The 23,336-nt window shown below is 33.0% G+C and overlaps 1 non-coding gene across 1 annotated transcript; it reads right to left on the bottom strand.

Moving 5' to 3' along the window:
* Window positions 1–3,535: 3,535 nt before the first annotated feature.
* On the bottom strand, window positions 3,536–3,668 carry LOC125997803 (small nucleolar RNA SNORA51). Its single transcript, XR_007491820.1, has one exon. It is a non-coding gene; the product is annotated as a small nucleolar RNA SNORA51 (small nucleolar RNA).
* Window positions 3,669–23,336: the final 19,668 nt, after the last annotated feature.

Raw genomic sequence — 23,336 nt, 5'->3', positions numbered from 1 at the left:
TTTTTATTTCTATTTTTATCTTTTTGGGGTGTGTACTTGTTTTTGTTTTCTTCCCTTTCCACCCTCAAATGCACTGGCAATATAATGTAGCACCATTTCTTCCTGCAAAGGCACACTAAAAAAAGGGGGGGGGGGAAATCTTATGCATAAAAACAAGCTCTTATCTACTAGGAATAAGAACTCATACTTTTTTTTACAATACAGGGGCATCTCCCACCTTGAAAATATGTCATGTGGACCCAACTTAGACTTCAAATGATTAGACCCTGACCGTTCAGCCTTAAACCCTTGATCCCAGATATAGAAATGACACAGTTCCTCACAACAGCAGGAACCAAATCCCATCCGGGACATCCTTAATACAGCTCAGACACCAACATGTGCCAGCTCTAATATGATATCCTGACAACGAGGAAATTGGGAACAACTTGACCTAAGAGCAGGTTATCCTACCTCACCAGCTAACGATAAGACAAAATCAGAAGACTTGGCACCCTCTGGTTGGTGCAAAAGCCAAGATCGCTATCTACAGATGACTGTCTAATAGAACCATGACCCGGCAATATGTATCCTGGGACCAATAAAAAAACCCTAGTCTAGGCTTGCACAACAACCATGGTCTCTAATTTCAGAGGTCTGACTGAGACAATTGCAGCTGAATGGGCCTTCTGGGATTTAATCATTTTTAAAAGGTTCTGAATGGTGTGTAGGTAAAACAGAATGAAAGCACCAAAATTGAAAGTAAATCCTAAAGTGCTCAATATTCGAATGCATCCAATAAATATAGTAATAAAAATCAGATTATTATAATTTCTCAAAGACTTATCTTCAAATAGAGACTGGCATTTAATACTGATTATTAAAGAAATACATAATGTGGTAATTGTATTTAAAGAATGCATAGACATAATATTGTTGGGTTGTTAATATAAAAAAGTAAAATATAGGGCCAGAATGATAGAATAGAGGGGAGAGTATTTGACTTCCAGGCACCCGGCCAACAACCCTACCATCCCATACTGTCCTTTGAGCCTACCAGAGTAATTTCTGAGGGCAGAGCCAGGAGTAACTCTTAAATATCGCTGGGTGTGGTCTCATGCTCCCCCAAAATGTAGGATATAAAGACATTAAAAATATTTATGGGGCCCGGAGAGATAGCACAGCGGTGTTTGCCTTGCAAGCAGCCGATCCAGGACCTAAGGTGGTTGGTTGGAATCCCGGTGTCCCATATGGTCCCCCGTGCCTGCCAGGAGCTATTTCTGAGTAGACAGCCAGGAGTAACCCCTGAGTACCGCCGGGTGTGGCCCAAAAAACAAAAACAAAAAAAATTATGGATACAAATAGTATTTGGGGTCACAGACTTGTGTATTAAAAAGGGGATGATTATTTTGGAATTTACATATGATGACAGATATTATTTCACATACATATATGTCAAATTCTTACTATTTTACTTCTATATGTTTTAACAATAAATGTGCATTAAATAAAACATGTCTGATAAAATCTAAAAAAAAATTAAACAAAACATTTATAATTATAATTCTATACTCAAACAGTAACCTTCCTCTTTTAGTAAATGACTAATTAGTAGAGAGAAAATCAGCATAATGCAATGCATAGGACCTGAAAAAAACTGCAATAACTTAAAAGGGCATGAAAATGTCTATCAAGAGTGCATAAAGCATATATCGAAATTAAGCTGTTATATATAAAAATTTAAAGAAATAAAAACCATGCAAAATATTTCTAAGATAATGCATTAAACAATTTTCTAAAATAGAAAGAAATCTGGCACAATATAAAAACAGCAACTGATCAAAACTTTATAATTTATGGACCCAATGTCAGCCTCAAAGAAAATTTTAATTACATATATATAAAGAACAAATTTAAAATATATAACATTATGTGATACAGTGAAATTAATATTTAAGTGGAAATTATAATTATTACTCTACAAAACTAATTTTTAATTGATTATATATCTTTCTATATTCAATTATCAACACATAAAATTTATTTTCTACATGTAATTGGATCAATTTTCATCTTCTGCTCTCAGAATACAATTCAAAAAGCTTATCATGGCTTTAAGTGCTGTAGATGATGTGGCACCAAGATATATCTCTGGCCTCATTTCGCCCACCTGGGGCTTGTACTTCAGTAGTACTAGCTTTTTATTCTTCCTCAGAAAAACAACACAAAAAATATTCCCACTTGAAGTTTTCACTTTGACAATTGCTCTGTGCTTTTCAGAGTCAGTAATAATGATCTCTTTTATTAATATCCTCATATACACCATATTGCACACTTCCCTAAAAAGAGCAGAATAATATCAGGTGACTTCCCATGTCTCTGCTTGAGTGCAATAGTCGTTGACCAAAACTGAATAGGAAAGTCCTTCAAGTATAAAAGAAGCTTATGTTTTGCTCCCCTAACTGTGAGCATACTGGCCTGTCAGTGGTAGCAATCTCCTCCAATTTTTACTCAGAATATCAGGTTCAGTTGAAGCAGATTTTTATGTTATTTCTCATACTCTAAGTTTGCTGTGATCACCCCCCTTACACACACACACACACACACACACACACACACACACACACACACACACACACACTGCCTCATCCAATTAGAGCAGGAAAAGAACAAATGCATATGGGCATTCTATTTTCCTTTTGGATTGGAAAAATGTGCGTGCCTGAAGGTTGACCACTATATATATGTACAACTTGTTCTTATATTTATGAAATGAAACTTTACCACACAGCTTTTACTCTGTCATAGAGAAGGGTTAATAATTTAACATTAGGTAAAAGATAAACCTCAATATGAATTTTGATAAAAAAGAAAAATAAAACAATGGGGCCGGCGAGGTGACGCTAGAGGTAAGGTGACTGCCTTGCAAGCACTAGCCAAGGAAGGATCGCGGTTCGATTCCCCCAGCGTCCCATATGGTCCCCCCAAGCCAGGGGCAATTTCTGAGCGCTTAGCCAGGAGTAACACACCATCAAATGGGTGTGGCCTGAAAAACAAAAAACAAAAAACAAAAAAAACAAGTATACATTTGAGACTATACCATATTGATTTATTATATCAATTACTAGATACTTCCACAATTTGCATTTATCTTTTATTATGTAGTCTACAATAGAATGGGAGCATTCCAAGAACAGGCATTCTCAGGGTCCTTTTTCCTTATTCTGAGAGTGATCATATATTATTTTTTACATTTTTATACTTACCTAGGCTTAGATGTTAAAGCTTTGACAATGAAAACATGAAGATATTGAATAGAAGTGGCAATGATTTCTAATACTAATTATCTATTATAGTCTTAGGAAACAATGTGAATGATTAAATTGTTCTCAATTTGTAAGCACTTTAGATAAATTCTATCTCTTTTATTTCTATAAATGAGCTATTAGAACACGAATCCTAGTTCTTCATCTGGCACGTGGAATCTAATTTATTTCTTACTATTTTCTTTTGTAGAAAAGAAAATGTTTTTAATCTACTCTTTTTTAAAAATTATTTTTGTCCCCCAATTCACAATACAGACCAGGCAAAGGGACTGCGTTGAGGTGCATATGGGGTGCATTTACTGTACCTCCTCTTTCTATACAGTCAGTGTAAAGAACACAGCATGTGGTAAGAATTGGGAGGCCTTATCTTTTCTTTTCTTTTTTTTTGATTTATATATATATATATATATTTATATATAAATATATAAATCTTTCACCAGTGCAACATTCCCATGACCATGATCACAAAGATCGTTTAGTGCAGTCACAGAAATAATTACATTGAGAACTATCATAACAAAATGTGACTGAATGAGGGAAGTAGAAAGCCTGTCTAGAGTATAGGCCTGTGTGGGGTGGGGAGGAAGGACACTTGGGATATTAATCCAAGCTTTTAATTGTTGGCTGAGTTTGAGAATTTAATTAAAAAGGTAATTAAAGGGGCCGGAGTGATAACACAGTGGTAGGACATTTACCTTGCACGCAGCTAAACCAGGACAGATATAGGGTCGATTCCTGGCATCTCATATGGTCCCTGAGCCAGTAACGATTTCTGAGTCCAGGGCCAGGAGTAACCCCTGAGATTCTTTGGTGTGGCCCAAAAACAAAAAAGGGGGGATTAAATACAAATTAATAATACAAATAATGCATGTTACTTAACATGTTGATTTTTTAAAATGGTGATGGAGACTCACACATATGAAGCAAGAATTTTACTGCTAGAACTCTACTACTGAACTACACTTCTGAATGAAGGCTTAAATAATATAGGATTCCTCAGAAATACAAATATCAAAGGAACTACTTAATTTGTGTATTTCTATGCTAGGTTTGATAAATAAAGAACATCTATCAGAGAATAAGATAGTTATGGTTATAAGATAACTATAACCATAACCATAAGTGTAGCTTATGAAGCTTCACTTAATAAGCTTAGTAAATCCTATGTGTTAAGATTCTACTAGGTTTCTCTTCATCCAAAAGATAAAGATAAAGACACAAAAGATAAAGATACTCTTTTTCTACAAGTATAAACAGGCATCTCTTATTTTATTTTATTTTTTATTTTTATTTTTATTTTTATTTTTGGGTCACACCAAGCAGCGCTCAAGGGCTACTCCTGACTCTATGATCAGAAATTGCCCCCAGCAGGCTCGGGTGACCATATGGGATGCATGGATTCAAACCACCATCCTTCTGCATGCAAGGCAAATGTCCTACTGCTATGCTATCTCTCCGGCCCCCAGTCAGACAATAAATTTTGCTATTTTATTACTGGCTTCAGGGAAGATTACCGTGAGATCAAAGCAAACTTCCTGTCCAGTTTTTTCTCAAATTTTGTAAGATTAAAATGTTAGACTCACCAAGGTAGAAAGCATTGAGCCTTATGACTTTCAAATAAGCACAACCATAAAAACTAATTCCAAAATTAAGGTTTTATTATGCTCTCCTCTATATATTAACTATATTGTTTTCTGTAATAAAACTTTATTTTAAACAAGTGAATTAATCTAGGTATTTTTAACCACCATAGTACTCCCTAAGTCATTTTGCAGAGAACAGGAACTAAATGTTATAATACAGATATTCACATAATGGATGAACATAATTACATGAAATCAACTGTAAAAAAAATGTGACAGATAGGCTCAGAATTATATGCCATAGAAAATATAGTTAACTGTGTTTATAAGCTTATTCGAGTGAAAATGATCTTGCAGTTTTTAGAAAGGACACTTATTTAGATGACCAAGGTGAAGTGGTAAATAGTAGTTAATGAGAGTATGGATGTTAATACTCAAACATAAGAATCCAGTAATGTTTTGCTTCTGATTTTCACTTTAACAGTAAAAAATGCATGTATACCTTAACAGAAGGTGAACTACTTATAAAATTAGTGCTGGGATCACTAAAATTATATGTGCTATAATGTGATTGTATTTATTTAATTTTGAAAAAAACTCTACAAAACCTCATGATGTTATTTAACAAAATAATTATAGAGTTGAAATAAATGGAATAAGCAAGTACATATTATTAATAAATAAGAATGAAAAATCATGTTTACAATTGTAATATTTAAAAAGATAAATTGTAGGGGCCGGGCGGTGGCGCTGGAGGTAAGGTGCCTGCCTTACAAGCGCTAGCCAAGGAACGGACAGCGGTTCGATCCCCCGGCGTCCCATATGATTCCCCCAAGCCAGGGGCGATTTCTGAGCACATAGCCAGGAGTAACCCCTGAGCGTCAAACGGGTGTGGCCCAAAAACCAAAAAAAAAAAAAAAAAGATAAATTGTATATTTATATTAATGGTATACTTATTTTATTTTATAGCAAAATCAGTAAAATATTTTCTTCAAAACTGTTATGGTTATTGTCAAAAGGGATCAAAATTTCTTTTATTATTTTTATGACTTTCAGACTGATACTAAATCTGGTTGTCATCCAATTAACTGTAACAGTATGTACTAGATTTCAGGGCTGGAGCATAGCACAGCAGGTAGGGCATTTGCCTTCATGTGGCCGACCGGGTTTCTATCTCCAGTATCCCATATGGTCCCCCAAGACTACCAGGAGTAATTTCTGAGCACTGAACCAAGAGTAATCCCTGAGTACTGCTTAGTGTGACCAAAAAAAAAAAAAAACAGAACAAAGAAACAAACAAACACAAAATGTAGGTACTAGATTTTAGATAACTTTTATTAGGTTAGCATATTTTTATAATTGTGAAATAATGTGTCATTGTTTTTTTGTGTCAGTTGCTTAAATATTATTTCAAAATTACCATAAGCTTGTTTGTTGCAAATTAAGCAACTTTGGTTTTGTTTGTTTGTTTATATAATGTGTCATTGTTTTTATTGTGTTAGTTGCTTAAATATTATTTCAAAATTACCATAAGCTTGTTTGTTGCAAATTAAGCAACTTTGGTTTTGTTTGTTTGTTTATTTAGTTTCAGAAAGGTCATCTAAGATAGTGCTCAGACCCTACCCATTAATAGTGGGGACCCTGCTAGCAATACTCAGCCATGCCAACAAAATGCTAAAGCTAAGGACACACTGCTGCTCAGAGCCACCTGGAGGCTCAATGCTTCCATTTTTGACCTGGGGATAATTTTTGTTTCTAATTCACTCTATTTTTCTCTGTTTTCATCTACTTTTAAAGACAATTGATTGTATTTAGTCCACCCAAGTAACACGAGGTCAACTTTTTATTTTAATATCCTTAAATGTATCACATCTCATGATCACATTTTATATATTTAAAGTTTGTAGAAATCTTTACCTCTTTTGTAGGCAAAAAATTAGTCTTTAGACCACTTCCACAATGTTTGAAGATACTTTTTTGTTGTTGTTGTTTATGTGTGTATTTTATTTGTTTTTTTTTTAATTGGGGGGTGCATTGTGCCACACTCAGGGGTTACTCCTAGCTATGCACTCAGAAATCGCTCCTGGCTTGGGGGAACATATGGGACACCAGGGGATCTAATTGTGGTCCATCCTAGGATCCAAGGTTAACATGTGCAAGGCAAACGCTTTACCGCTAGCGCCACTGCTCCGGCTCCTAAAGATACTTTCAATTAAGAATTCTTTTCATTCTCAGGCTTGCAAATAGCTAGTACTACAACACATGCCATCTGTGTAAGACAATAATTTCAAATATTTAGCCATTCCTAACACTTGTTGTCAGTATTAGGATCTAAAGTTTGATTTAGAATTAACTAGACCTAGCTTTGCTATCTATATAGTTTTTCTGTAACCATGCTTTGCAGCCATGTTATAAGCTCAGCTCAGAGTGTACGAACTGGAACAAAGCCTACAATAACAAATGCCAGTCTCTGGAACCTGACCTTACAAACACATACCAGGTCCAGATGGCTGATCATAAAGTGCAGAATGGCCTCAAATAGAAAGCTGAAGAATGTACAAACTGAAAACTACACCTTGGGTCTGTAAAGATAAGATTTTCTTTTTTACAAATATACAGCTTAATCTGCATATTTGCCTAATGCAATATGAGAGAAATAGTCAATTATGATTAAGTGAAAAACGCCCTAGACTTTCTTAAAAAATGAAGCTATATTCTTTGCAGTGCTATTTACAATAGCCAGACTCTGGAAACAACCAAGATGCCCTTCAATCGATGAAAGGCTAGAAAAATTGTGGTACATTTATGCAGTGGAATATTATGCAGCCATCAGGAGAGATAAAATCATGAAATTTTTCTATACATGGATGTACATGGAATCTATTATGCTGAGTGAAATAAGTCCGAGGGAGAGAGATAGGCACAGAATAGTATCACTCATCTATGAGTTTTAAGAAAAAATTATAAGGCATTTTTTATATAATTCTCAGATCAATAGAAATGAGGGCTGGAAGGTCCAGCTCACGATATGAAGCTCACCACAAAGAGAGTGATGAGTGAAGTTAGAGAAATAACTACATTGACAACTATCATAATATTGTGAATTAATGAGGGAAGTAGAAAGCTTGTCTCAAGTACAGGCAGGGGTGAGGTGGAGAGGAGGGAGATTTGGGACATTGGTGGTGGGAATGTTGCACTAGTGAACGTGGGTGTTCTTTATATGACTCAACTACAATTATGATTGTAATTAAGGTGTTTAAATATATATATTAAAAATTACTTGCAAGTTCTTGTTGGGATCATTGCCTAATGAGAGGCAATCTCAGCATGCTGCTAATAATAAAATGTCCTTGCCTATTGCAGTGCTGTTCACTCTTTTGTTCTTTGTGAGATGAATCCTGAATCTGTAGCAAACACCAGTTCTTCTGGGTATAGTTACTATAAAACTTATTTTAAAACTTAATCTAAATTTAATCATCTTATTATATTTAATTATTGCTTCAGTTACTATACCAGTGTAAATCTAAATATCCTAAGATCAAGATTTAAACATTTTAATTTTAACAAAATAAAATTTTGTCATTCCTGAAAGCTTGACCCTTAGTGTTGTTTTCTCTTACCTAAATATGGCGATTAATTTCACTTACTACTTTTAGCATCGTTTAGTTGATGTCTTAAAGTTTTGGTAAATTTAATTAATTTAAGAAAAGCAAAAAAAAAACCCTACATTTTTGCATTATAGAAAGGAATTAAACTTTAGCTTCTTTTATTTACTGTACAATAAAACACCAGAGGAAAAAAGTATTTCTAGCTTTCTTTTCCTTAGCATCGAAATAATATTATACAGTGAGGTAATTTTTATTTTTCCATTTAGAATTAAATTTAGTGTTTAATTTGTGTATAGAAAAATGTTTCTAGAAAAATATCTGTAATACTTGAATAATTTTGGGAAATTAATATTTTGAAAATATAGTCTGCATATTCCATGAAAATATTTAAATAATTATAAAATAAGTCTTATAGCATTTAAATGAGTTATTTTAGAAAAATTAAAAAAGATTTTAAGCTCATCCTGCTGATTTAATGGCTTTTAAGGTTTCAGTAAAATGTTTTAATAACCTGGAATAAAATTTATAAAATAAATCTGTAGTTATATAAAAATAAATGAAAATTTTACCAACTATATAATTATCCTTAAATATGTTATAAAATGTGTTTAAAAGGACATTTATATACACAGGCTAAAACGTAAGCTTTGTGTAGTATTGTTCCTTGTATGATGTAGATATTATATCCATAATAATGGCTTATATTATGTTGAACATTGTGTAACAAAGTAAATTGTTATAGTAAAGTGCCTTGTAATTGAAGATAGACCAATAATATTCTTTTTAATTTAAAAACAAACTTCTGTTGTTCCTAAGGGCTTATTACACTTTCAATAGGGCAATTATAGCAGATCATCCTACATAGAGAAAAAATACATAAACGTTATTTCAAAAAGTTATTTGCTTTCTGAATGTAGTTTTAAAATAAATCAAATCATTTCATATTATTCTATTTACCCTCTTATAGAAAATTAGACATCTAAAGTCATATATACTTTTTTTCCTTAGACTCTATGATACCTTTGATAAAAGCATATGCATATGATAGACCATATGCCGGAGTGATAGAATAGTTGTAGGGTATTTGTCTTGCAAGCAGCCTATCGAGGATGGACTGGTATTCAATACCCATCATCCCAAACAAAAAAGCATATGTAGTGATAACATTTTAACAAAACTGTAGCAAAACACAAACTTTGGAGAACAAGTTTCTTCGCAGTTGAATGCATTAAATTTGCCTTGAAGCAAATATAGTATAGTAGAAGAATCTACATATATGCATACATAAAATCTATATTTATATATGTATATACAAGTTTATATATCTACAATGAATTAAGGTTTTTAATACTGATTATTGCATTTAAGAGTAAGTTCAACATTGAGCAACTGATTATTGCATTTAAGTGTAAGTTCAACATTGAGCAACTTAAACTTTTTCATAAAATTCTGATGAAGAGGGGCTGGAGTGGTGGTGCGAACAGTAAGACATTTGTCTTGCATGTGCTTACTTAGGATGGACCATAGTTCAATCTCCTGGCATTCCATATGGTCCCCCAAGTGGTCCCCCAAGCAATGAATGATTTCTGAATGAATAGCCAGGAGTAAACTCTGACTGTCACCAGGTGTGGCCCCCAAACCACAAAACAAAAAAATTTCTGATGAGAAAAGATATATTTATATTCATGTCAAAACAGTATTGTAAATATCAATTAATTATTAGTTTATGTTTGTATATATACATATTTTAAATTTTATTTTATTGAAATAATTGTGATTTACAGAATCTTTCATAGTTGAATTTCAGATATTCAATGACTATGGGCCCTTACCACCACCAGTATCAAATGTCCTCCACCAATGGACCCAGAGTGCATCCTATACTACCTCCCTCAGACTCCTGTCATGCCAGTATAACAGGCCTCTTTAAGTTTAGATTGTTAAAGTTTAGGTCCCTTGATTGTATTATCATTGACTTTGGCTTGAATATTTAGTTCTATTCTTATTTATTTTCCTGCCAATACATCTGAGACCACTTGGTCGCTAGCTCCCAGCTTTTCTTTGTTCCTTTCTTCTTAGTTTTATGGAGTATTAAGGGAATATGTGGTAAAATAAAGCAATCTGTTTTCCAGTGCTTCATGAAAAAAGCTGGAGCCCCAATTTAAAAGATGAGATTTAAAAAAGTGTGTGTGGCATTTATTTTTTGTTTATGTGTTTGTTTTTGCATAGCCATAGCAAAATATGGGGAAAATAGGAAGGAAAAAACTTACCCATGAACGATCTGCCATAAGACCAAATACAGGCTCTGGGCATACTAAATTGTCTAACCCCAAAGTTTTGTCCTGTGGTCCCATTAAAAGTTCTTCACAATCAAGGTTGTCACAGTCAGGTTTCTGTAGTTAGAGATCCTGGTTTTTGTACAGATGCTATGTCAAAGTCAGGGTGACACGGAGCATCTTCTGGTTTCATCTCACCATAAGGTGGCAATGAAGAGAACCCTGCCCTGCAAGCAAGTTGGTGTTACCAAGTTGTCAGGGTGTTACATGAACTCACTCTGAAGCAAGTTGATGCAGGGCAGGAGTCTGATTCCTGGTGCTGGTGTAGAAAACCTGGCTGATTCCATAGATGAGATCCAGGGTTGATAGGTGAATAATCAGTGTTCGATCTTCTGAAGCCTAAGTCAAGTGCTCACTATAAGAGGTTTTGATGTCTTAATTTTATTATTTCTTTTTTCATTTTTTATATCTTTATTTAAACATCTTAATTACAAATATAATTGTGATTAGGTTTTATCCATGTAAAGAACACTCCCCATCACCAGTGCAACATTCCCACCACCAATGTCCCAAATCTCCCTCCATCCCAACCCACCCCCACCTGTACTCTAGACAGGCTTTCCAGTTCCCTCATTCATTCACATGGTTATGGTAGTTCTCAGTGTAGTTATTTCTATAGCTGCACTCACCAATCTTCGTGGTGAGTTTCATGAAGTGAACTGGATGTTCCAGCCTTCCTCTCTTTGTCTCTGAGGATTGTTGCAAAAATGACTTTTATTTTTTTTAAACCCATAGATGAGTGACACTATTCTGCATCTATCTCTCTCCCTCTGAGTTATTTCACTCAGCATGATAGATTCCATGTACATCCATATATAGGAAAATTTCATAACTCCATCTCTCCTGACGACTGCATAATATTCCATTGTGTATATGTACCACAGTTTCTTTAGCCATTCATCTGTTGAAGGGCATCTTGGTTATTATTTCTATAAAAACTCCTTGATCTTTTTGTGCACAGTGATACTTAGAGATATAGGTTGCTCGCCTCAGTTTTTCATTGCAATTCTTTGCTGATTTAGACTCAGAAGACAGTGCTCATTAAGATATTATCTTGACAAAAATTCTAATCTTATTATTTTCTACTTGATTATGCCCACTAATACAATCTTTTGCATGCCATAAATTGTAGGCCATAAACTCCTGCGATAGAGCTCATTCATTGAGTATGATATTGTAATTTATTTTCAATTTTAGGTAGTTTAGCATTACACCATAATGCTCATGATTTTAGTTTGCATTTAGAAAAAGATCCTGAATACTGAAGACCCTCTAGATAATTCTTCATGGTGTAGACTCCTATGCCAGTGACCATTCTCATTTTGATTAGTTTTCTAGACTTGAAAATTACGATTGTTCCTAAGAATGCTCTATACACAAACTAATTGATCAAGTCTTTCTTCAGTAAAGTTCACCCTTACCAATGATTATTGGCCTAGAAATAAAAAACTTTTACATTTGACTTTCTGGCTTTATATTATTTAAGTGTACTGACCCATTTCACCTGGGTCAGCTTTTGAACTGTAACCCATGAATTGATTCTGAGTATCTCTCTATGTGTGTGCATGAGTGTATGTCTTGGCCACCTCACTGTCTGACTAATATCCATCTGTAATATACATAATGTCTGTCTATGTTTTATATGGTCCTTCCCCAAGTTATATATAACTCATCTCCCCTCTGCTTACCACTTTACAAATCCTTTTCTAGCCTTTCACTTCCTCATCCCTGATTTGTTATTTTCCCCCATTTGACCCTTTTTTACCCTCACTTCTTTTTTTTCTATTTTTTTATTTAAACAAATTCATTACATACATGATTGTGTTTGGGTTTCAGTCATGTAAAGAACACCACCCATCATCACCAGTGCAACATTCCCATCACCAATGTCCCAAATCTCCCCCTCCCCACTCAACCCCCTCCTGTATTCTAGACAAGCTTTCTATATCCCACGTACATTCTCATTATTAGAATAGTTCAAAACGTAGTTATTTCTCTAACTAAACTCATCCCTGTTTGTGGTGAGCTTCATGAGGTGAGTTGTAACTTCCAGCTCTTTTCTCTTTTGTGTCTGAAAGTTATTATTGCAAGAATGTCTTTCACATTTCTTAAAAACCATATATGAGTGAGACCATCCTGCATCTTTCTCTCTCTCTCTCTCTCTCTCTCTCTGACTTACTTCACTCAGCATAATAGATTCTATGTACATACATGTATAGGAAAATTTCATGACTTCATCTCTCCTGACAGCTGTATAATATTCTATTGTGTATATGTGCCACAGTTTCTTTAGCCATTCATCTGTTGAAGGGTATCTTGGCTGTTTCCAGAGTCTTGCTATGGTAAATAGTGCTGCAATGAATATAGGTGTAAGGAAGGGATTTTTTTGTATTGTATTTTTGTGTTCCTAGGGTATATTCCTAGGAGTGGTATAGCTGGGTCATATGGGAGCTCGATTTCCAGTTTTTGGAGGAATCTCCATATTGCTTTCCATAAAGGTTGAATTAGACGGTATTCCCACCAGCAGTGGATAAGAGTTCCTTTCTCTCCACATCCCCGCCAACATTGCTTGTTCTCATTCTTTGTGATGTGTGCCAATCTCTGGGGTGTGAGGTGGTTACCCTCACTTCTTAACTCCTCAGAAGCCAGATTATTCCACCCACCCCAGCCAGTTGTGAACCAGCTCCCAAAGCGAAAAGACAAATTCCCAGACCACCTTGCCTCAACCCTAGACGAAGCTGCCACCACCACTGCTGCCGATTTACTCTCAGTGACCCCTTTTTTCCCACTTCCCATTTGGTGATCTGTTGCTCACGACCAGATTTGGTTTCTCAGAAACTCCCATCTCGAGGACTTTTCCTGATATGTGACTATTGGGAGCCATTATCAGACTCCACAAGGCTGTAGCTATGCTCTAAATTTTATCCCCCTCAGATTATTTCTAAATACTTATAGGGTGCATAATATCTTTATAATCTTTATAGGAGGCAAATATTTCTTTAGATGTATTTCCTTAATAAGTATAATTCTTATTGCCTATCTTCTTATGTAGTGACAGTTTTCCCCATTCCTTTATTTGGATCCATTTAGTAATTCTAGTAGATAAGTTTCTCTGTGTTCCAAGTTCATATTAGAACCAGAAAATCAGGATTGTTTACGTTGTCTTTTTTGTGCCCACCTATGCATCAGTAGTACCATGTGGCATTGTTCCTTTTTCACGTAGGCACATTAAATAGGGAATTATTACTTATGCAAACAAGTTCTTATATAATAGGAATAAGAATACATAACTTTTATATTGCAGTGGGCCCTTATACCCTGAACTTTTGTCATAAGTATATATTTTCATATGTAATAAGCAGCTTAACTATTACACTTCAATCGTAGAATTTAGCCTCATTCAGTGACAGTGATATTTATACCTCTTAATTCATCCTATCTCTAAAAAGCTAGGGAAGAGAGAACAATAAGTAAACAAAAATTTCATTTAATTATTATGTAGGAGGAATACAGGGGGAAACAAGGGAAAAATGAAATCCAAAAGGATGAAGTGATTATGATATTGAACAAGTGGCAAGTACAGTCTTGGGAAAATGATTATTGGCTAAGTGTATATAGAAGAAAAGGAGCAATTCACATAAGAATTTTAAATAATAGTACATTTATTTTCAAGAAGTTTAGACATTACAAACAAGTTTTATTCCACATAAGAAAAATGAAAAAAAATCATGATGTGCAACTGAAAACAGTATTTGTGATTTTCCAAGTAATTCACCTTGCTGAGTAAGAAATTCGAATATACAAGGAGAAGGGAGATTCATAAAATGTTAATATAGTTGGCTAACTGAAAGCCCCATTGAAATATTGTCAGAACTTTGTGCCTGGGAAATAAAACTATGATAAGTTATGGTGGTCAATATAGAAATAATTGAATGAGAATTTAGTATGACATGGATAATAAGTAAATTTAGTGGATGAAATGCAAAGGAAGATGTGAGAGGGAAAATAAGGACCAGATAGTTAGGGTTGTCAGAAAATGTTTGAATAATCTGATGTATGATTTATAAAATGAATCTGAAGTCATAAAAAATCAAAATTCTACTGACTATATAATCAAACTTAAATACATTATAAAATATATTATAGAGGACATTTATAAGCATAGACTAAAATATAAGTTTCATGGACCTTGTATGCTCTAGATATTACATCTGTAATAATGACTTATAATATGTTGAACATTGTATAACAAAATAAATTGCTAAAGTGCCTTGCAATTGAATATAGACCAACAATATTCATTTTAATTTAAAAACAAACTTCTTTTGCTTTAGGAGCTTATTAATTTTTAAAGAAAGATGTTCAAGGAAATAGGATAGGTGCAAACCTTTTCATTTGTAATTAATATAAAGTAATAAAAAGTCTTGAAGAATGTGTTTGTAAGTCAAGAGTTTAAGTTTTGAATAAGTGAGAGAAAGAGATATTGATAGATAACTAAAGGATCAGTTTTGGTGTTGTCTGATCAATAAAGATTTAATACAATTATGAAAGAAAAAAATTAATTCTGTTTTGTTTTGTTTTGGTTTTTTTTGGCCACACCCGGTGGACTCAGTGTTTTCTCCTAGCTATGTGCTCAGAAATTGCTCCTTGCTTTGGGGGCCATATGGGACTCTGGGGATCGAACTAAGGTCCATCCTAGATTAGCACATGCAAGGCAAACACCCTACTGCTGTGACATCGCTCCAGCCTCAAAAGAGAGAAAAATTAATTTATAAGTGGAATGTGAAACAAGGACTGCTGCTTACTGCAGGGCTCATTAATAGCATTAATAAGGAAGAGAAAATTACCACAATTAAAATAAATAGATAAATTCATAATATTAAAGATAGTAAAAATATATTAAAAGTGGCAAAGGGAAATAGTACAGAGAATAAAGCAATTTATTTGCATGTGGCAAATTCCAGATCAAATTTCTGGCACCACATATGGATACTTCTGCATCTCCAGAAGAGATTCCTGAGCTTAGAGCCAGGAATAAGCACTGAGCACTGCTGAATGTGGTGCCAAAAGAAGAATAAAAAAATATAGTTTATAAACAGAGCATAATTTTATTCATTATAGTTTTAAAATACGGTAAAAAGGTTTTGAACACCATACCTTCTTCCGATACCAATAGAAAAGAAATATTTCTATTAATGTTTAATAGAATGCAGCATGCATATATCATTGTTTTCCCCTGTTGACAAATGGTCTTCTTATTATGAATTGTGAAAACCACAAACTAAGATATTAATAATCAGCTGAGAATATAAATGTGTTTTTCTCATTGTCATCAATTATTATTTGACAGCCAGAACATGACAGTGTGTTACTTTGTACAATCCAATATTTTTATATTTTATTTTTAAAATTTATCTTATGTGTTAGGTGCTGGAGAGACTACATGTAACAATAAAAGATTAGAAAGAATATGCCCATGAGTAGGACTTTATTTTTACAATTAAAGGTAAAACCATTACCTCTTCAAATATACTAAGAGTTAATGTTCATCAGTCATTTTTGCTAAAGACTAATGTTTGTTTCACAAGAGAAAAGTCATTAAAGCTTAAAAATTAATTAGCCATAACCTAAATTCATATTGTGTCCCAGCTGGCATGATAAACATAGCATTTACAAAGTGTTTTTCTCTCTCTGATGTAGCAAGACTTACTAACCAAGCATTATTGATTTAAAGCATGTTGGTGTTGCCAACTACTGTATGCTATCTATCACAGTGGGAAAGGCAGATCTACAATATAGCAGTCCTCCACAATCAATGCAGAAGCTTATAAATTTGCATCATTGCATCAATTAATTTGTGCATGTTTTCAAAGCTGCAATTAGCAGCAGGAGTCTTAATGAAATAAAGTTGTGATTCCCACAGGGACTATTTATAAATAACATTAGAAAACAACAAGAGCTTCGAACTGTTTACATTAACAATTGATTAATAACAAAGCTATTAAGCTACATATTAGGTTACATATTGTGCCAATTTGAAGGATACTGCTAATGAAGCCATCATAATCATTTGCATGTACCATATCTAATTAACTTTTTATATCTAACTTTTTCCTATAGGACTAGCAACATTTTAGTGGTATTAGAAAAAAGTACAATTAGGCCATTTCTTGGAGTATTCTTCTCCAATAAAGTAGATTTCTACGAAAACGCTTAGATTTTAATCAGAGTAAGTGGCTTTTTGTGATGATGCACCATTTAGTCTGGAGTAAATGGATCAACATAAGGTTAGAGTTTCGTCGGATTTTTAAATGTTTTATGTAAATGAAGTTTGTATAGTAATTGTAAAAACTTTATAAATAAAACATTTTTGTGTGCTTATTTTGGGCCACCCCCAGTAGCTATCAGGGCTGATTCTGGGTTTTTGCATGCAAAGAACGTTCTTGAGGGGGTTTAGACTGGGATGGACCTAGGTCTGCTGTCTGTTTCATAAGAGCTTGGTCCACTGAGCTCTCTATGCCCCTGATTAGTTAGCAATTTTAATGTTTAAAAGGGTTATATTTATCATGTGTGTATGTGTTTAAGAATGCTAGATATATTCAGAAAGATTCCTAAATCTCAGTCGTTACTAAAAGCTTTTTAGATTTTTCTTCAGTATCTGCCTTAAAAAGATACCTTCCAAATAGTTCTACAGTTAGACATAACTTGAAATCTATCCTTAATCAAACTAATTTTGAAGTATTATTTTATCACTGAGCAGGAATATATTTTTTATTATAAGAAAGCAAATTCAGCGTATTGTTCACCACAGATTAGATTAGAATGGTAGATTTCACTGTTGGTATTATAAAATAAATCGTTAGCTTTTTCTTGATTGTGTTTTCTTATCATTATATTGCATCAATATATAGGTTTGCCTATAATTTTACTGCAGTAAAAATTACTGCCTATAATTTTACCAACAGTTAAGTTAGAATTGTGTAGTATTTATCTTGAATATTGAATGTTAAAAGTACTGTTTTGACAATATTAATGTAAATAAATATGTTAAATGATATCTAATTTTGTATCGCATCATAATTTGAATACTAGAAACTAGGAGTAAATATATAACTTTTCTAACTTAAAGTACTAGTAAATTACAAATTACCATATTGTTGGTACGGACTTATCTAGAACTTGTCTTTGATTCCCACCTGCACTCCTCAAAGCTTACTTTTTACTCTGCTTTCAGGGATCACCCCTGGATGTTCTTTGGGGACATTTGTAATTCCAAGAACCAAATAAGGGTAGACTGCAGGCAAGGCAAACACCTTATTTTCCATACTATGTCTCTGACTACAAGGAAATCTTAGCAGCATTACATTACACTGGTTAGTCTATTATTTCACCTCACGAATACCTCTAGCTATTGATGTCTCATTTGTTACAATGATGAAGAGTCTTTTGAATAACTTTCCAACCCCCCCAAAAGAACCTTTCTTTTTATTTTATTTTTATATATTTATTGACATTTTGGTGATATACAATAGTTGGTTTCAGATATGATATACAATGCTTCAAGGTCATCCAAACACTAGTGTCGACTCCATCCACCAATATTCCTAGAGTTCATTACACTCAATTTTTTTCCTTCTCAATATTCCCTGGAGACTAAAAGTGCTCTCTATAACTCCCATTTAAACTATGCACTTCTTCATGTAGTTGTTTAAATATCACATACAAGTGCTATTATTCTGTATTTATCCTTCTCCTGAATAACTCTCCTATGCTATTTTTAAGTATGAAAGTTGTGAGTGATTTTTTAAAAGTCATGTAACTTTTGGTAAGCTATTTTGAACATGAATGAAATTTGTTTTGAACAATAAACTTATACCTATAAAAATTCTTCTAATTTTTGATACTATTTCTTATCCTTTGGACTTCTTGGAAGTTGTGGACTGATATTAACAGTTTCAATAATTTTGAGACCACTATGTTGGGTCAAGAGTAGGCAAATTGTTCAACATTTCCAGAAGAGTAATGCTCCAGACTATTACCAGACATTTGATTTAACTAATTACCCAAGATAGATAGGCTTATCTAAATATAAATGAAACTTCAATTCAAGCCATTTGAAACAAACAAACAAACAAACAATCAAATATCCTCTTTAAACTCTGTTCAAATTACTGAGCTACAAAATGACATGAACAATACTTGATTTGGAAAAGTTGTAATCTGAATGTCAAAATTCTATTTTGAAAAGTGTCAGTTGGGATAAGTTATTTTGCAAGGGGAAGAAGAGCTCTCAAAGTCAATGACTCCATTGAGAGCTTCTTACTAAGGATTCTTGTCTCTCTGCATCAGTTTCAAAGAATGACTTGTGATATTCCCACAGAATAAAACGGTCAGAAAAGATCCAAGAAATTTGTTTTGGTTTTCTGTTTTTAGTTTGGTTTAAATGTTGTTTGATGCAGACTCTTTGCAGGGCTCAGATAAGAAATTGTTTTGAGCTTCCTTAAAGGAGAAAGACAGTCAAGGCCAAAAAAACACATAAGAAAACCAAAATATATTTGTTCTCTTATACAATGAGTTATTTGTCACCTTTTATGATAAGTTTCTTCAGTTCTTATAGTAACGAGGCAGTTTATATTAAATCACAAATTAAATATAATTACAGAAAAATATTTAAAAATATTTTATATGTTAAAGACATTGCAAATTGGAGAAATAAATTTCCAAATGTTTTCTAAAACTATGAATATATGAATTTTATATCTGCAAATACTGATACTTTAATAGTTTGGAACATAATAATTCAGAAAGTAAGAATTTTTTTTTGTTAACATGATTAGTTAACAGTTCAATAATTTTTTGGCCCCAATTTTTTAAGATTTTATTTTTGATCAAAGTGGATTACATATCTTTCATAGTAATATTTTAGGTACATATTAACATCAATTCAAGAATTTTATCCCTAGTTATGAGTATACAATTTTATTGCTTCCAGGATCTCAACAAATTTTTCTCTCCACAATATATGTGTACATCTTTCTTCAACATTTTAGGCAATTGCTACTGCACTGTCCCTGGTTATATCTCTTATTAAGGTATTTGATTTTACTTTGTAGGTTTGAGGCAGAACTATAAATTACTTTGAATATGAGAAGACATCTCCATTTAGTCAATGACTCTTTTCTCCATGAAAACTCTAGAAGAAAAATAATATAACAGATTACTCTCAGGGAAAATTTTAGAATAAAGTTGCTTTATTTCCTATAGTATAGAGCTTAGAGAGACATTCTCCAGCCTTTGAGGTGTAAATATTATTCTAGAATAAGATAATACACAGAAAAGTGAGAGATTTTCCTTTTCATGTAATAACACTTATTTTAAATTGGTTATAAGAGATTATTTGAAAATATGTTGGTATATGTTGCACAGAAAATATATTATACAAAGAAAATCAGAAAGAAATATCTCAGGGAAATTTTTTAAAAACTACACGAATTATTTTATATAAATTGAAGAGTCAGAGCAGTGGTGCAGGCTGTTAGGCATCTGCCTTGTGCACGCTAGCCTAAGATGGACCATGGTTCAATTCCTCTGCATACCATATGGTCTCCCAAGCCAGGAGCTATTTCTGAGTGCATAACCAGGAGTAACTCTTGAGTGTCACCGTGTGTGGACAAAAAAAAAAAAATGCAAAATATAATATATATGTATATAAATAGGAGTGATTACCGAATAAGCAAGAAACAAAGATCACATAATGTATTTACATTGATTTGTTTTTCAATTATATTTTTATTTATAAAACTACACTTCTGGCTCACAAAGATAAATACTTAATTTTAAGGAAGTTAAACTTAAATATTTTATTCTTGCATCATAGTCTGAAGATTTGTGAGCAAATATAACCTAGTTAACTGTGTTAAACTTCTATTCAGAAAAAAATCATTATGTAATGTTAATGGAAATTTTAAATAATGTAACAGGTACACATCTTTATTTTTACACCTTACAAGTATACAAAAAACAAACTACTTGAAAATTATCAAATGTATTTATTTTATATCCTATTTTTTTCTGTTCATTTTTTATGAACAATAATGCATATTAAACGTAATGCCTTTTAGGTTAATTGTCAAACTTCATCTTTGCAGCTAAAAATTCTCTTTGTGTGTACACAGTGAAATTTTTGTCATCTCATTGTCAGACATATTACATGTAAATTCTCAATATCAATATATTATGTGTATCTTCCCAGTGTGTATACCGTGATATTTTATCACAAGCATCTGCTTGTCAGTGGGTACATAAGTTGGATTCATTCTTGGCCATTATTAATAATGTTGCAATATGGAAATATTTATTTTTACTTATTTTAATAGCATTTTGTGGGGTAAATACCCCAAAATTAATATCAATAGATCACAATAAATTTTACTTTTAAATTTTTGGAATTTCTGTGTTGCTTTTTATACATGGGAATTTATATTCCCAACCAAGACTAGAAGGCCCCTTCTTTCCACATACTTTTCTACATTTTTGTTTCTAGTCTTATGAATGATAGTCATTGTAATAAATGTGGCATAAAATTTTATTATTATTTTATTTGTTTTTCTTCAATAATCTCTTGATAAATTTCCACATACTCATATTATTTAGGGTCTAATCAAATCCATCATCATTCTAAAATGTTTATTCATTGAGTTCTATTATTAGAATAATTATTTTAATGCATCAATAATTTTTGTTTTCATGGCTGGTTAAAAATTTGTATCTATTTTGGGAGGGAGCACAACCGGTGATGCTCAGAATCGCTCCTGGCTTGGGGAACCATATGGGACATGGGGGGATGAAACTGTGGCCCCTCCTGGGTAAGCCATGTGCAAAGCAAATGCCCTACAGCTACGCCATTGCTCTGGGCCCTAAATTTATATCTATTTACATAAGAAATATTGATGTTATTTTTTCTTAGTATGTCCTTGCCTCATTTCAGAATCAGAATAGTTTCACTTTGTAGAATGTGTTGAGATATATTCTTCCTCACTTTCCTAAACAATTTAAGACTAGTCAAAATAATATTTTTGAACATTTAGTAGCATTTATTCCTGAAGCCATCTAACTATGGGCTTTTGTTTGCAGGGAGATATTTGACCTTGGTTTCACTTTTATACCAGTAATTAGGTCAGTTAATATTTTATTTCTGATTCAGTCATAGAATGTATATGTTTTTAATCATTTCTGCCATTATACTATAATTTCTATTTCCACTACTGACTTATTATTTTAATATTTTTATTTATTCAAATAACTTTGTAATTCTTGTTTCCTTGGTAAGAACTTATTGCTATAAGTAACACTTATTTTTTTCTGAACTCCAGAGTTTCTAAAAAACTGTCTTCATTTATTTACAGAAACTTAATTTAATATTTTATCATCCAATTGACCCAATAGTTTTTTAGCAGAATGTTGTTTATTCCACAAATTTGAGAATTTATCATTTCTTGCTTTAGGTTGATTTCTAGTTTCATATCATTAGATTCTAAAATGAAACTAGGTATCATTTCTATCTTCAGAAATATATTTATACTAGTTTTGTGTCAAAATGCTCTGTCTTTGACAATATTCTATTATTCTTAATAATGTATATTTGGGGGCCTGAGTGGTGGCACAAGTGGTAAGGCATCTGCCTTGCCTGTGCTAGCCTAGGATGGACTGTGACTTGATCCCCCCTCCCCGCATCTCATGTGATCCCTCAAGCCAGGAGCGATTTTTGAGCACATAGCCAGGAGTAGCCCCGAGGATCACCAGGTGTGGCCCCAAAACAAACAAACAAACAAAACAAACAGTATGTATATTTTGTATTGGTTCAAAATGTTCATGAATAAGTGTATTTATCTAAAATTTCAAATTATGATTGTGTTACTATCAATGACTTCCTTTAATTATGACATTTACTTTTATAACTTGGTGCTATATATTAGGTACGTGTGTATTAAATTTTCTTTATTTAGTTCATTCATTTATTAAATGTTCATTTATCTATTATTTGTTCATTGTTTGGGGGCAGTACCTGGTAGTGCTTGGCTGTTTCTTCTGGTTTGCTCCTAGGGATTACTTCTAGAGGGCTCAGATGACTATATGAGAAGCCAGGAATCAAACCCAGGTTAACTATGTGCAAGTTAAGCACCCTGCTGGCAATACTATCTCTCCAAGCCTGAATTTTACTATTAAATACTTCTAAAAAATCCATACCATTTTGTTGGTAAATTCAGTTCATTATATATTAAGGATTATTGTCGCTATATGAACTGGGTAATGGCATTTTTTCTGGTTTTATTTTATTCCTTATTCAGTATCTGGCAGATATATTTTCTTTATTGAAAATTGTGGTGAAACCTAATGTTAAGCACATTTATAAGTTACCTGCAATTTTTTTAGCCTCCTTATTACTCTGTTTTAAATTCAAGATAGAACCTGTACTTTATGTTTTAGTATTGGTCTTTGCATTTG

This window comes from Suncus etruscus, chromosome 19 (genome assembly GCF_024139225.1).
Source record: "Suncus etruscus isolate mSunEtr1 chromosome 19, mSunEtr1.pri.cur, whole genome shotgun sequence".
In the NCBI taxonomy this organism is placed as follows: Eukaryota; Metazoa; Chordata; class Mammalia; order Eulipotyphla; family Soricidae; genus Suncus; species Suncus etruscus.
Note: the sequence above shows the minus strand (reverse complement) of the source record. Positions and strands in the feature narration are given on the sequence as shown.